The sequence below is a fragment of the Ochotona curzoniae genome, unplaced genomic scaffold (assembly GCF_017591425.1).
Source record: "Ochotona curzoniae isolate NIBS_2020 unplaced genomic scaffold, NIBS_Ocur_1.0 scaffold_1852, whole genome shotgun sequence".
In the NCBI taxonomy this organism is placed as follows: domain Eukaryota; kingdom Metazoa; phylum Chordata; class Mammalia; order Lagomorpha; family Ochotonidae; genus Ochotona; species Ochotona curzoniae.
Window position 1 is genome coordinate 37,360,526 of NW_024467087.1, and position 11,408 is coordinate 37,371,933.

An 11,408-nucleotide genomic window follows, 5' to 3' on the forward strand; every position below is an offset into this window, starting at 1 on the left:
ATTAATTTGTAAGTAATGTGCATTATTTTGTCATAATAAGATATCATACGAAAACTCACAGTATTAAAATTTAGCTTTTTATTTGGTTTAGACAGCTTTTCATTATGTATGCAAGTTCATCAGAAGGGAAGTGCATATTTGTTGGTCTCAGTAGCACCCTGTAACAGTACACAGGCCCTACTTCAGTAGCAGCAGATTCTTTAATCCCTCATAAGATACTGGGCCAACATTCAGGAATGAATACCCTTTGTTTTTTATGTTGCTTCTGGATAGGTAAATTGATGTTATCAAAAACATTCCAGGCAAAATTTATGGCTTGCAAACATTTCAGTAAGAGCAGAGCCCTGAAGATTAAGGCAGGAAAGATTGGGGAGACAACAGTGGTATATATTTGTTGACAACCGATTTTTGATAAATTGCATTTTCAAAAACAAAGAGTTCAGAGGAACAGTTACAGGTGTAACAGAAATTTCTAAAGTCATTTATGGGTTAGAAAAAAAAATACCTGAACAATATCAGACCATGTGATTCCACACAGAATTTCATCATCTTAAAAATGAGTCAGCTGTTGACAGCAATACATGAGAGTTTTGCTTTCTGTAAAAGTTTGTATTGAAAGAGAAAAAAAAAAACTTTAAAAAAGTAGGGGAAAAAAAGCCCCTGTGATGTGATTGCCAATGACGGGGAAAGGGTAGGCAGTAGGGCTTGGTGCAGTCGTCCTTTCCGTTAATAGGAAATAAAATGGGCCCTGAGTTCCTATATTAATAGAGTTACATGAGATCAGCAGCTTGGTGCCCTAGAAGGAGTCGGGATATAGCTTGCCCTTTTAAATATCTTTACAGTGGATTACCTCTGTTAATTCTTTTCAACTTGGTTTACACACATGTTGTAATTCAATTATGGCAAACCCAATCAAGTACCTACTGGATGCCAGATACTGTGTTAATCCCTATGGTGGGTACAATTATAAATGAGGCCAGGTTCCCACCTAGAAGGAACTAATTTGGGTAGCTATTTTCGGCTAATTTCTTAAATTTTTCCTTTTCTATTTTAATACACTTCCTTCATGCACATTGCCATTCATACTTTCCTTGAGCTTTTAAAGGCTTAAGTAGCCACTGGAACACTAATTAAGTGGCCTGATTCATTAGAGGAGCAGGGGAAGTCACCTGGGGAGTGCTTCAGCATGGACCTGAAGCATGTGTTGTTAGCCTGTGTAGGCAGAGACGGGGACTGCACTCATCGAATTCTTGTTGTCCTTTCCTAAGTGTTGGAATCCCCTAAATCCTAAAATAGCTATGGGTCACTGAAGTTTTCTAAAAGTGAACTATAATGACAGGAATCCTATGTAACATTGATTCCCCCTCTCTGCACATTCTCAACCAAATGAAATGCAACCAGCTCTCAGTATCTGCAGGAGGTTGTTCCAAGGCTCCTTTCTGATACCCAAATCCAAACATGATCTAGTCACTTAGATCAAGTGGCACAGTATTTGCATGTGACCTGTGTACATCCTCTTGTGTACTTTAAATCATCTCTAGATTATCCACAGATGCTCCATTTACTTACAGAAAATGGTGTAATATTTGCATATGACTTGAGCGCATGCTCCTGTGTACTTCCACTTGTCTCTAGATAATTTATAACACCTAACACAATTTGATGTCACAAAGATTATCATTATACTGTATTTTAAGGGAATAATGACAAAGAGAAAGATTGTGCATGTTCGATACAATTGCTTTTTATCAGTCACAATGAGAAGCATGTGAGAGGTGAGAGATACATAGCAATTGGAAATTATTTTTTAAATACATTTATTTAAGGGGAGGGAGGAACAGAGAGAGGAGGAGGAGGAGAAGGAATAATATTGCTTTTCCATCCACTGGTTCACTCTCAAATTTCCCCAACAGCTGGGTCTGCATCAGGGTGTGGGTGGCAGGAACCCAACTATGTGAGTAATTATTGCTGCCTTCCATCGTCTGCAAGAGCAGGAAGCTGGAATCAGGAATCAAACCCAGGTATTCTGACGTGGGACATGGCCATCCTAACTGTGTCTTAACCACTGGGCCTGCCCCCTTTCAAACATTTTCTGTCTTCAGTTGGGAGGATCAGTAGGGGTAGAGCCTGGATATATGAAGGTTCAACTTAGATGCATTTTGATGGAGACAAATTAACCCTCTCCTCAAATTTAATAAGAATAAAAGGATGACTGCATCTCTCACCATGTTAACAATTCTACTAGTTGGAGTGCAGATCAATTTCATTGAATAGTCAACAACAATAACAATCCACTGGTAGAGCTCATTTATAATCAAGAGGGACCTCATTGCTCCTCCATGCTCCTTTGCTTCACACAGTTCCTGCCAGAGGAGGTGTGATCTCTAAAACTTTAACACATAGGCTAATTTTCACCAGCCTGTAACCTCTTTAGCATTTCTAAATTTACATTGAAGAGGAATCTATTATTAATTCTCTCACCTTTCACATCCCTTGAATTCATAGGCCTCCTATCAAACATTTTCTGGTGACACCTGTATAGTTAACCACAGTCTCCTTGACTGAGTGAAAACAACAGCATCCACAGGGAGGGACTTCACTGGTCCTCTCTGTTTTTGCAGAGGGATTTTCATTGCAGTTTCTGCTGGAAAGAGGTCTCACATTGTGTGGTGACACTGTGTCAAATAGCAGCTCTATGAAGATGAACACATGCAACATCTCCTGGCCATAGTTAACTAGTCAGCATATTTCTAGAGTCATAAAGATGGATTTAGCCATTGTGCTGGGATACATGGGCAACTTGTGTGGAAGAATTAGGTAAGTAAGCACATTAAAGTTGCAACTCTGAGAAAGAAAGTCACAACCATTCTCTAGATCTTGTATACTTTATAGAGGTAATTTTGGTCTAGGGATCATGGTCAATGGCAATAGAGTTTTGGTAATCAAATTGAGATGAAAATAGTCTGGGGAAAGGAATAGTGCATGGAGAACAATGTTCACACCACAGAATTGTTTTCTCCAAGCTTGGCTCTTGGAAGGTGTGTAAATATGGATGAATTATCTATCTTCTCCAGGCTTCACCTTCTTCAATTGTGCAATGAATGTAATAATGTTTATCTCGTAGGATTGTTTTGGGAACAGTATTTTTGGTGTAAAAATGTTTTAAATCCGTGTATGTTTTTTATAAACTTTTTGAGGACTTTTCCTATTTGAAATTGTAATCGGGGGCAGAGCTTGGGCTGCAAAGATATTATTAGGGATAAACACTTGTGAAAAGAAGAGAAAGGAAGTGCTTTGTGGTAATACCTCATGTTGTAGTCAAGAAGAGGATGTTTAGGTCCTTAATATTTGCTCTTCACTTTTGCTGAAACGCTGTTTGCTAAAGCATCTCATTCCTGTGATGACTGAAGAAAATAAAACATTAGTGAATTTGCTTTTCAAATCCTATCTCACCTGCTAAAAATCACTATTCATTTCTCTTCCTAGGAAAAAATATCCTTAAATTTCAATTTATTCTTTAGCATTTTTGAATTTATCTTAAAGAGGAGAGAACCAGAGCAAATGAGCGAGACAGCATTATCCTCTATCTACTGATTCATTCCCCTAAATACTTGCAACAGCTGGGGCTAGATCAAGCAAAGGTTGGTCTCCTATATAAGTAGCAGAGAGTCTCCTATATAAGTAGCAGAGACTGAAGCACTTGAGTCATGACCTCCTGTGCCCAGCATGCCATTTAGTAGAAAGATGAATCAGAATTAAATACTTGAGACCTGAACCCAGATACTCTGATGCAGACTGCAAGTGTGTGTCCTCAGCAGTGGCTTGATTTCATATATCTCAAAGCCTTCCCATCCTGTTTTCCTTTCCTTTCTTTCTTTCTTTCTTTCTTTCTTTCTTTCTTTCTTTCTTTCTTTCTTTCTTTCTTTCTTTCTTTCTTTCTTTCTTTTTAAAGATTTATGCATTTTGATTGGAAAGTCAGATTTACAGAAAGAGAAAAGGAGACAGAAAATTCCTCCATTCGCTAGTTCATTCTCTAAGGGGCTGCAATGCCCAAAGTTGAGCCAATCTGAAGCCAGGAGATTCTTCCAGGTCTACCACATTGGTGCAGTGTCCCAAGACTTTGGCCCATCCCCGACTGCTTTCCCAGACCACAAGCAGGGAACTGGAAGGGAAGTGGAGCAACCAGAAACACGAATCTGTGTCCTTATGAGATCCCAGGTGTTCAAGGTAAGGACTTTAGCCAAGAAGCTGCCACGCCAGACCCCACCCTCTTTTTGTTTACATAGTCCTTTTAATTTATTTTTACTTTTAATTTATTTGATAGGCAGGGTGGGGGACGGCAGAGAGATCCCATTAGTTATCCTGAACCCCAACTGATCAGGATGCACAGTCAAGGTCTTTCACATGGCTGTCAGGAATCCAGTTATGTAACCATCATTACTGCCTCCTAGTGCCTGCATTAGCAAGAAGCTATAGTCAGGAACTGGAGGCCAGCATGGAACCCAGGTACTCTGATGAAGCATGTGATATGTGGGATGGACATCTTAATCATTAGAGCAAGCATTAGTCCTAATATTACGTTTCTTAACCTCCTTCTCAAGGATTTCTATGATCTGCAATAGGCATTTGATGAGTTAAGAAGCTTCCTGGGATACCTTGATCCCACATCAGAATGCCTGGGTTCAAGTTGCAGCTCTTCTCATTCCAGCTCCACTAATGCACACATGGAGGGACAGCATATAATGGCTTAAGTAGTTGGGCTGTGCCACTCACATGATAGGCCCAGATGGAGTTCTAGACTACTGTTTTGGCCTGGTCCAGATCCAGCTGTTGTGTTCATTTGGGGAGTAATTAGTGGATGAAAGCTCTCTTTCTGTCTCTCTGCCTTTCAAACAAAAGGGAAAGAAATAATATGGTGATGCTCATAAAATGATCTCTGTGATCTGCCCATAATGTTGCATTTCTAAATTCTGTACACCACCAACCTCCAGCAGACTGGACTTTGCTGTTCCTAGAACAAGACGTTTTCACGCCTAGCATTTACCCTCTCATGATACAACTCATCCTGCTCTCCTTGCTGTCCTGCACTCACTCAAATGCTCCCCATTCCTGGAGGAACTCAAGTGCATGCCCATCTAATGACACATCTTAGCTAACAGTACTTGCTTCCTCTTCTGAATTTCTAGCTCTTATGCTCAGCCTTTCTCATATTATAAATCCTTGTAATGCCTCTTTTTCATTATTGTGCATTTTATTAGTCGTTATGCAGATATTTATTAAGCATCTTCTGTCTTCCAGGCTATGTTTAAGGAACCAAGGATGCAGTAGCGAGCAAAGACAAACAAGCTGTTGTTCTCAAAGAGAATATATTTCATTCTGTAGGGATAGATAGATAATAATAAAAGAAATAGATGAATAATTTCAGGCAGCAATGAGAACCCTGAAATCATAAAACAGTAAGAGTAGGTAAGAAGGCAGATGCACTATGAATTTATTTTCCTCATGGTCATTGTGATAGGCCTGAAAGGTCTAGGGGAAGAGCATCTTTGGTAGAGTGGATAGGAAATAGTCACTCTCCCTTTTTGGTTAGCCTATGAGCTCTTGCTGTAGATGGATATATAAAGAGTGGCAAGACACCAAGGCTGTTAGTAGGAAGCAGAGGTGATTCAGGCTGACACTGGCTCGTTGGATTCCCATCCAAAGACTGAGTCCTAAACAGAAGAGCATGCTGCATTCACAAACATTTTTAGTCTCTTTGTCCCCTTCATACAGTGACATACATTCTGATTGGGTGCGCTAAAGCTATAGAGTTGCACATGCATAGCTTCTGAAAATGGCATGTCACCTTTTCTTTGTTTCCCTTTTACAATGCTTGGTGCTTTTCTTCCCCAAATATGGCATGATATTTGTTTTTTTTTTAATTTATTTATTTTGATTAGAAAGATTTATAGAGAGAAGGAGAGACAGAGAGGAAGATCTTCCATCTGTTCATTCACTCCCCAATTTGCTGCAACCCCCAAAGCTGAACCAATCTGAAGCCATGAACCCAGAGCCTGTTCCGGTTCTCCCACATGGGTGCAGCATCCCAAGGCTTTGGGCCATGCTCAACTGCTTTCCCAGGCCACAGGCAGGGAGCTGGAAGGGCACTGGAGCAGCTGGGACATGAACCAGAAACCATAGGGGATCCCAGTGCAAACAAGATGAGGACTTTAGCCTCTAGGCTACTGTGTCAGGCCCCCTGCTATTTGTTGATTGACTAACACGACAGCATTATGTATGGGCAGGTAGAGATTGAAACTGACACACACACACAAAAAAAGAAAATAAGGAAAAGCTACCATGCTCCTTCCCCAGGGGAGGCCCTTTCTTTATTCTGGGAAGGCCCCTACCATATTACTACTAAAATGTTTGTAGAGGAGAAGAGCTAGATGTCCACCTGTGGAAGAACTGAATCTTACATTGATTACCGTATCATTTGCTTCTTTTGTTTGCTTTATAAATTGCAATGCTATACAAATATGTTTCCAAAACACAATTTTATATGAGCAAACTGAGTCGTTAAGTGATTTATCTGCAATCACAAAGTTAACAAGTGTGTTGGATGTGCCTTATTTCCCCTACAGTATAGAAATATAAGTCCGGGACCCTGAAGTAAGAGTAAAAGAACTATAGTGACAACCAAATCAAAGTTCTGATCCTGACCTTGCCTCTTAGAACCCGTGGAATCTTGGTCAAATTATTTCACTTCTGAGTCTCAGTTCCCTTTGAAAGACAGCAATAATGAATATTACCTTGATGGACGGGGATGGTGGTATTTGCAGAATGAAAAAGATAATGCATAGAAAATCACTGTTATAGTGTTTGATATGTTAGTAGATGGTTCTATTTGTTAGCATTAGAATAACTATAATAACAATTACACTAACAGCAACATAATCCCTCCTGAGATCATACTTCTCAGGGAGCTGTTCCCTCCACTTACATTCTACATTATGCACCCTTCCATTTTTACTATGCATCAGATGACTTGAGACACAGTGCTTTTGGAAGAGTTGGATGCAAATAGGACTTATAAAAGCACTTAGCAAAGAGCACTTATAAAGAAGGTCCCAAATTAATGGTTGCTGTTATTATATAAGCCAGTATTTCTATCTTCCTAGATTGCCTGGCAATGTGCTGAATGCACAGGTGTTCAATTAGTATCGAATGAATGAGTGAATAAATTAATGTAAAATACAAAATGGGCTTGTTCAGTTGCGGTTAAAACAGAGCCAAATAAATTACTATTGGCCATTGCTTCCTGGTATTTGTACTGCCATCTTATCCAACCTGAAGGAAGAAACCAGACCTTTCCTTTGTTTCCTGCCTCATTCCTATTTCCATTAGTTAGTGAGCTTATTTCAATTCGTTGTGCAAAGTGAGCAATCAATAAATACATGCTAAATCAGTTACTGGTTCACTTGTCTAGAGGTCCATTTCCAATAGATCAAATTCCATGACACCTCAACGACCTACATTTGCATCGGTATCACTTTTGAAGGGAAAACTGAGTCTGATCTAGATGAGACACAGTTCTGTGATGAGACACAGTTCTGATTTAAATTCAACACCTGGCATCTAGCAGGCACTCAATGCACAGTTGTTGAAAAAAAAATAAAAGGAATGAATATTGAATTAATGTAGTCTTCATCCTTGCTTCTAGATTCTCTTTCCTGTTTCCCTGTGTCATAGCAGGGAAGGCCACATCCTTTCTTTGTTTTTTCAAGTGCAGAGAGCCAAAGGCATCCCTCAGAGGCTCCCTTAGGCAGTGGCATCCTAGTTGAATGCCATTAGGCGAGTCTCTCAACAGAAGCAATTTGGCCTTTGGGTCATCTGATGCCTCATTTTCTGATGACTATTCTGCCCAAGGCAGCAAGAAACAGAATCTGCTCAACCTTGACAGTATGGGCTTGTGTGCCGCTGGGGATAGCTGGCTTGACACCCAGCAGGGCCGGGCTCCATTTCCACCTCCAGAAATAGTAGGTCCTGAAAGTAAGCTGTGACTGAAACTGAGAGCTTTCTTGAACTAACAGTAGAAACTGGTTAACCTCATTAGGTCTACAGTTTGCAAACCATAAATAGAATTTCAGTCTTTCCATCTTAAAGAAAAAAAAAGCCACTTGTTTTCAGGAAAACTATGTGTTAGTGGCCTGGATGAGGAGGAGGCAATTCTGTTTTAAGGATGTTAGGCATGATTTAAAGGATTTTCTATTGCTTATAATAGGTTTTCATTTTTGCTGATTGAATTTATTTGCTTCTGTGGCTGGTATGCAAGCTCCTGGTTGGGAGTGGGTTTGTGTGACCTTTTTAACTTTGTAGCACTTTAATGCAAACGAAATTTAAGGGAGGGAGGCAAGCAAAACCAACCTAACTACAATGAAATCATTTTCTAAATATGTTTACAATCAAATATCTCCCTCGATAATTTGATTTGTAGGAAATGGCAGAGTGCAGCATTTTATACAGAAGCTTTTCAATAATTCATCTTCGTCTCATTGATGTGCAAGCCTTTGGCTAGATTGGTGAGTGCAATAGGTGCTCTGGCATGGGGGAGAAATTCATTTGAGCCCTGAAATCAATGTACCCCCTGTTTGGTCCACCAGTCTAATGCTGCTCTTGAGGGTTTTTAACCTTACTAGGCTCTTGTCTGCAGTATCCCTTCCCAGAGAACTGGGGACATTTGGAAATTGTGCTTTCTTGTTTAATTGGGGGCAGGCAAAGACATATTTGTACAATCCGGGTTAAATTGTCCAAATGATTAAATTCTTCTATAGACACTTTTGAAACATTGACAACCTCCAACTGTTGACTTTTAAAGGAAAAGCAAAAAAGAGTAGAAAGTGGCTATCGGGGAGGGACCTCCACTTGTTAAAAACATAAGCCTCTCACAGGGTCACACGGTCAAGTGAATTTCAATATACAAGAAACAAAGGAGCCAAGAGGCTCTTGAAACCATCCAAGCTTGAGCTAGGGTTCAAAGGTAGTCTGCTCTGGGCACTTGTAATCTTGTGGTTGTTCCTGGGGAGCTTCTGTGACATGGACTCTCTCTGGCTTTTAGGTGGAATGGGGGAAAACCTTTTCAAACTGGTTCTTGAGCAGGCAGAAGCAGGATCAGGATCCGGGCAGAGTGTGGAGGCGGAAGAAAGCAGCACAGCATACCCACTCATCTCAATTAGAGCCTTTGGGTAGTAGTGTGCTGCGGCTTTGGCATGCAGAGCAGCCAGACAGTGATTACCTCCTTTGTAATAATAGACAGGAGACATGAAGTTTGCTATTGTGCTGCTGCTGCTGCTCTGAAACTTTGTGAGGCCATTGATCTGACTTCAATGAACCATAATACTATTGATTTGGTGTCAGATCACTGGTAGGCACTTGACTGACAACCTGAGTGGATGTGATGTTACATTTAAATTGTCCTTTTGTTTGCTTTCTACTTGTCAAAACCTCTAGATAGAATGTGTGCTGCCAAGTGCCTGTACAGTCGTTATTAGAGTTCAAGTGCCAAGAGCATGTGGTGCATCATTAAACAAAATGGGTGGCTCTTGGCCAAATTCTATTGGCTAAAAAACGTGTAATATTTGGTGAGCCTGGTTTTCTCCTTCTAGTCCAGAAGTGTGCAGTGTTATGCCATTGTGAGCTGGAGAGTTTGAAAGTAAGTCATTCCTCACCCTCTCCCTCCTAATCTTCTAGTACTTCCTGTTACTCAAGCCATGTGGTCTGCATTCCTGGCTGCTCCAGAACCCATAAAATGTTTTACTAGGCAAGAAAACTTAGCACGTTGGAAGTGTCTTTGGCCATCACAAGAGAAATGAATAAAGAATTTGCAGAATGAGACTGACACCTTCTCCCTAGGTTATAGTTCCAAACCAAGCCCAATATTAGCCACAATATGTAAATAATGCTCCAATGAGGATGTGAAGTGGATCAACTGAGATGTATGAAGTAGGAAAGAATACTCATTGATGGATTTGGATTTGTCATTACTTTATTATTTAGTGATTATGTATTCAGCACCCACTAGGTGCTGTGCATGGTGCTTACAGGGCTACAGTGTTGAATCAGAACAACAGAGAGCACAAACTCAAAACAGTTTAGAATAGAAAAGCCAAGAGACTGGTGTTGTGGCTTTGTGGCTAAATGCTTTCTTTGTATGTGTTAGGATCCTATATGGGTGCTGGTTCATGTTCCAGATACTCCACTTCCCACCCACCTCACTGCTTGTAGCCTGGGAAAGCAGTGGAGAACTGTCCAAAGCCTTGGGACCCTGAGGCCACGTGGGTGGCACTGAAGAGGCTCTGGATCCTGGCTTCAGAATAGCTCTTCACATTAGCCCTGGCTATAGCAGCCGCTTCAGGAGTGAACCAGAGGATGAAAGATCTTCCTCTCTGTATATCCTTCTCTCTGAAAATCTGACTTTCCAATAAATATAAATAAATCTTTTTTTTTTGAAAAAAGAAGAAAGCCACGTAAGTCCATAAAATATCCTAAATATAAGTGCTATAAAATGGAAGACAATGTAATAGAGTAAAAAGAATAGGAGCTTTAGAATCTGACAATCTGCGATTGAATTTAAATTAACTGTGCTTTTGGACAAATTATTTTGAGCCATCATCTTAGTAAATAGAAATAACGATAGTACATTTCCAAAGGTTTGTTCTCAAGGTGAAACGGGAATATACAGATAAAGGACACAGTCCAATGCCAGACACTAAGTAGTCACTAAACTGTAGTAAATAGGAAGTGGGGAATGGTGGTGGAGGAAAGCTCAGCACCAAGAATATGGAAGGTGATGAACAAAAGGCAAAAGCTCATGGCTAATTAGAAGGCTGCTACAGAAATCGAAGTGAAAATGATGCTAGCTAAGACTAAAGTGGTGATAGTGAGGTAGAGAGGAATGGGCAAATGCTTATGTTACAGAAGTAAGCTGGAGCGAGATGGGAGTGAAGAAGATGCTGATCTTCGTGTTTTTGACTGATAATTGGAAGCATAGTGCTTCTCTATGGATTAAACAAAAAAAGAGATTTTAGGTAAATATAAAATGTTTGTGTGACATTCAGATGTGTATGAGAGGCCTAGCAAGTATGCAATTGGACATTTAAAGACAGAGTGCTGTGAAAAGATAAAGCCCAGAGATGTGCTCGGCATGGTAGCCTAGTGGCTAAAGTCCTTGTGCTGAATGTGTCAGGATCAAATGTGGGCAATGGTTTGTGTCCTGGCTACTCCACTTCCCTTCCAGCTCCCTGCTTGTGGCCTGGGAATGCAGTAGAGGACAGTCACAAGCCCTGGGACCCTGCACCTGCATGGGAGACCCAGAAGAAGTTCCTGGCTCCTGGCTTCAGTTCAGCTCAGCTCTGGCCATTGCGGCCACT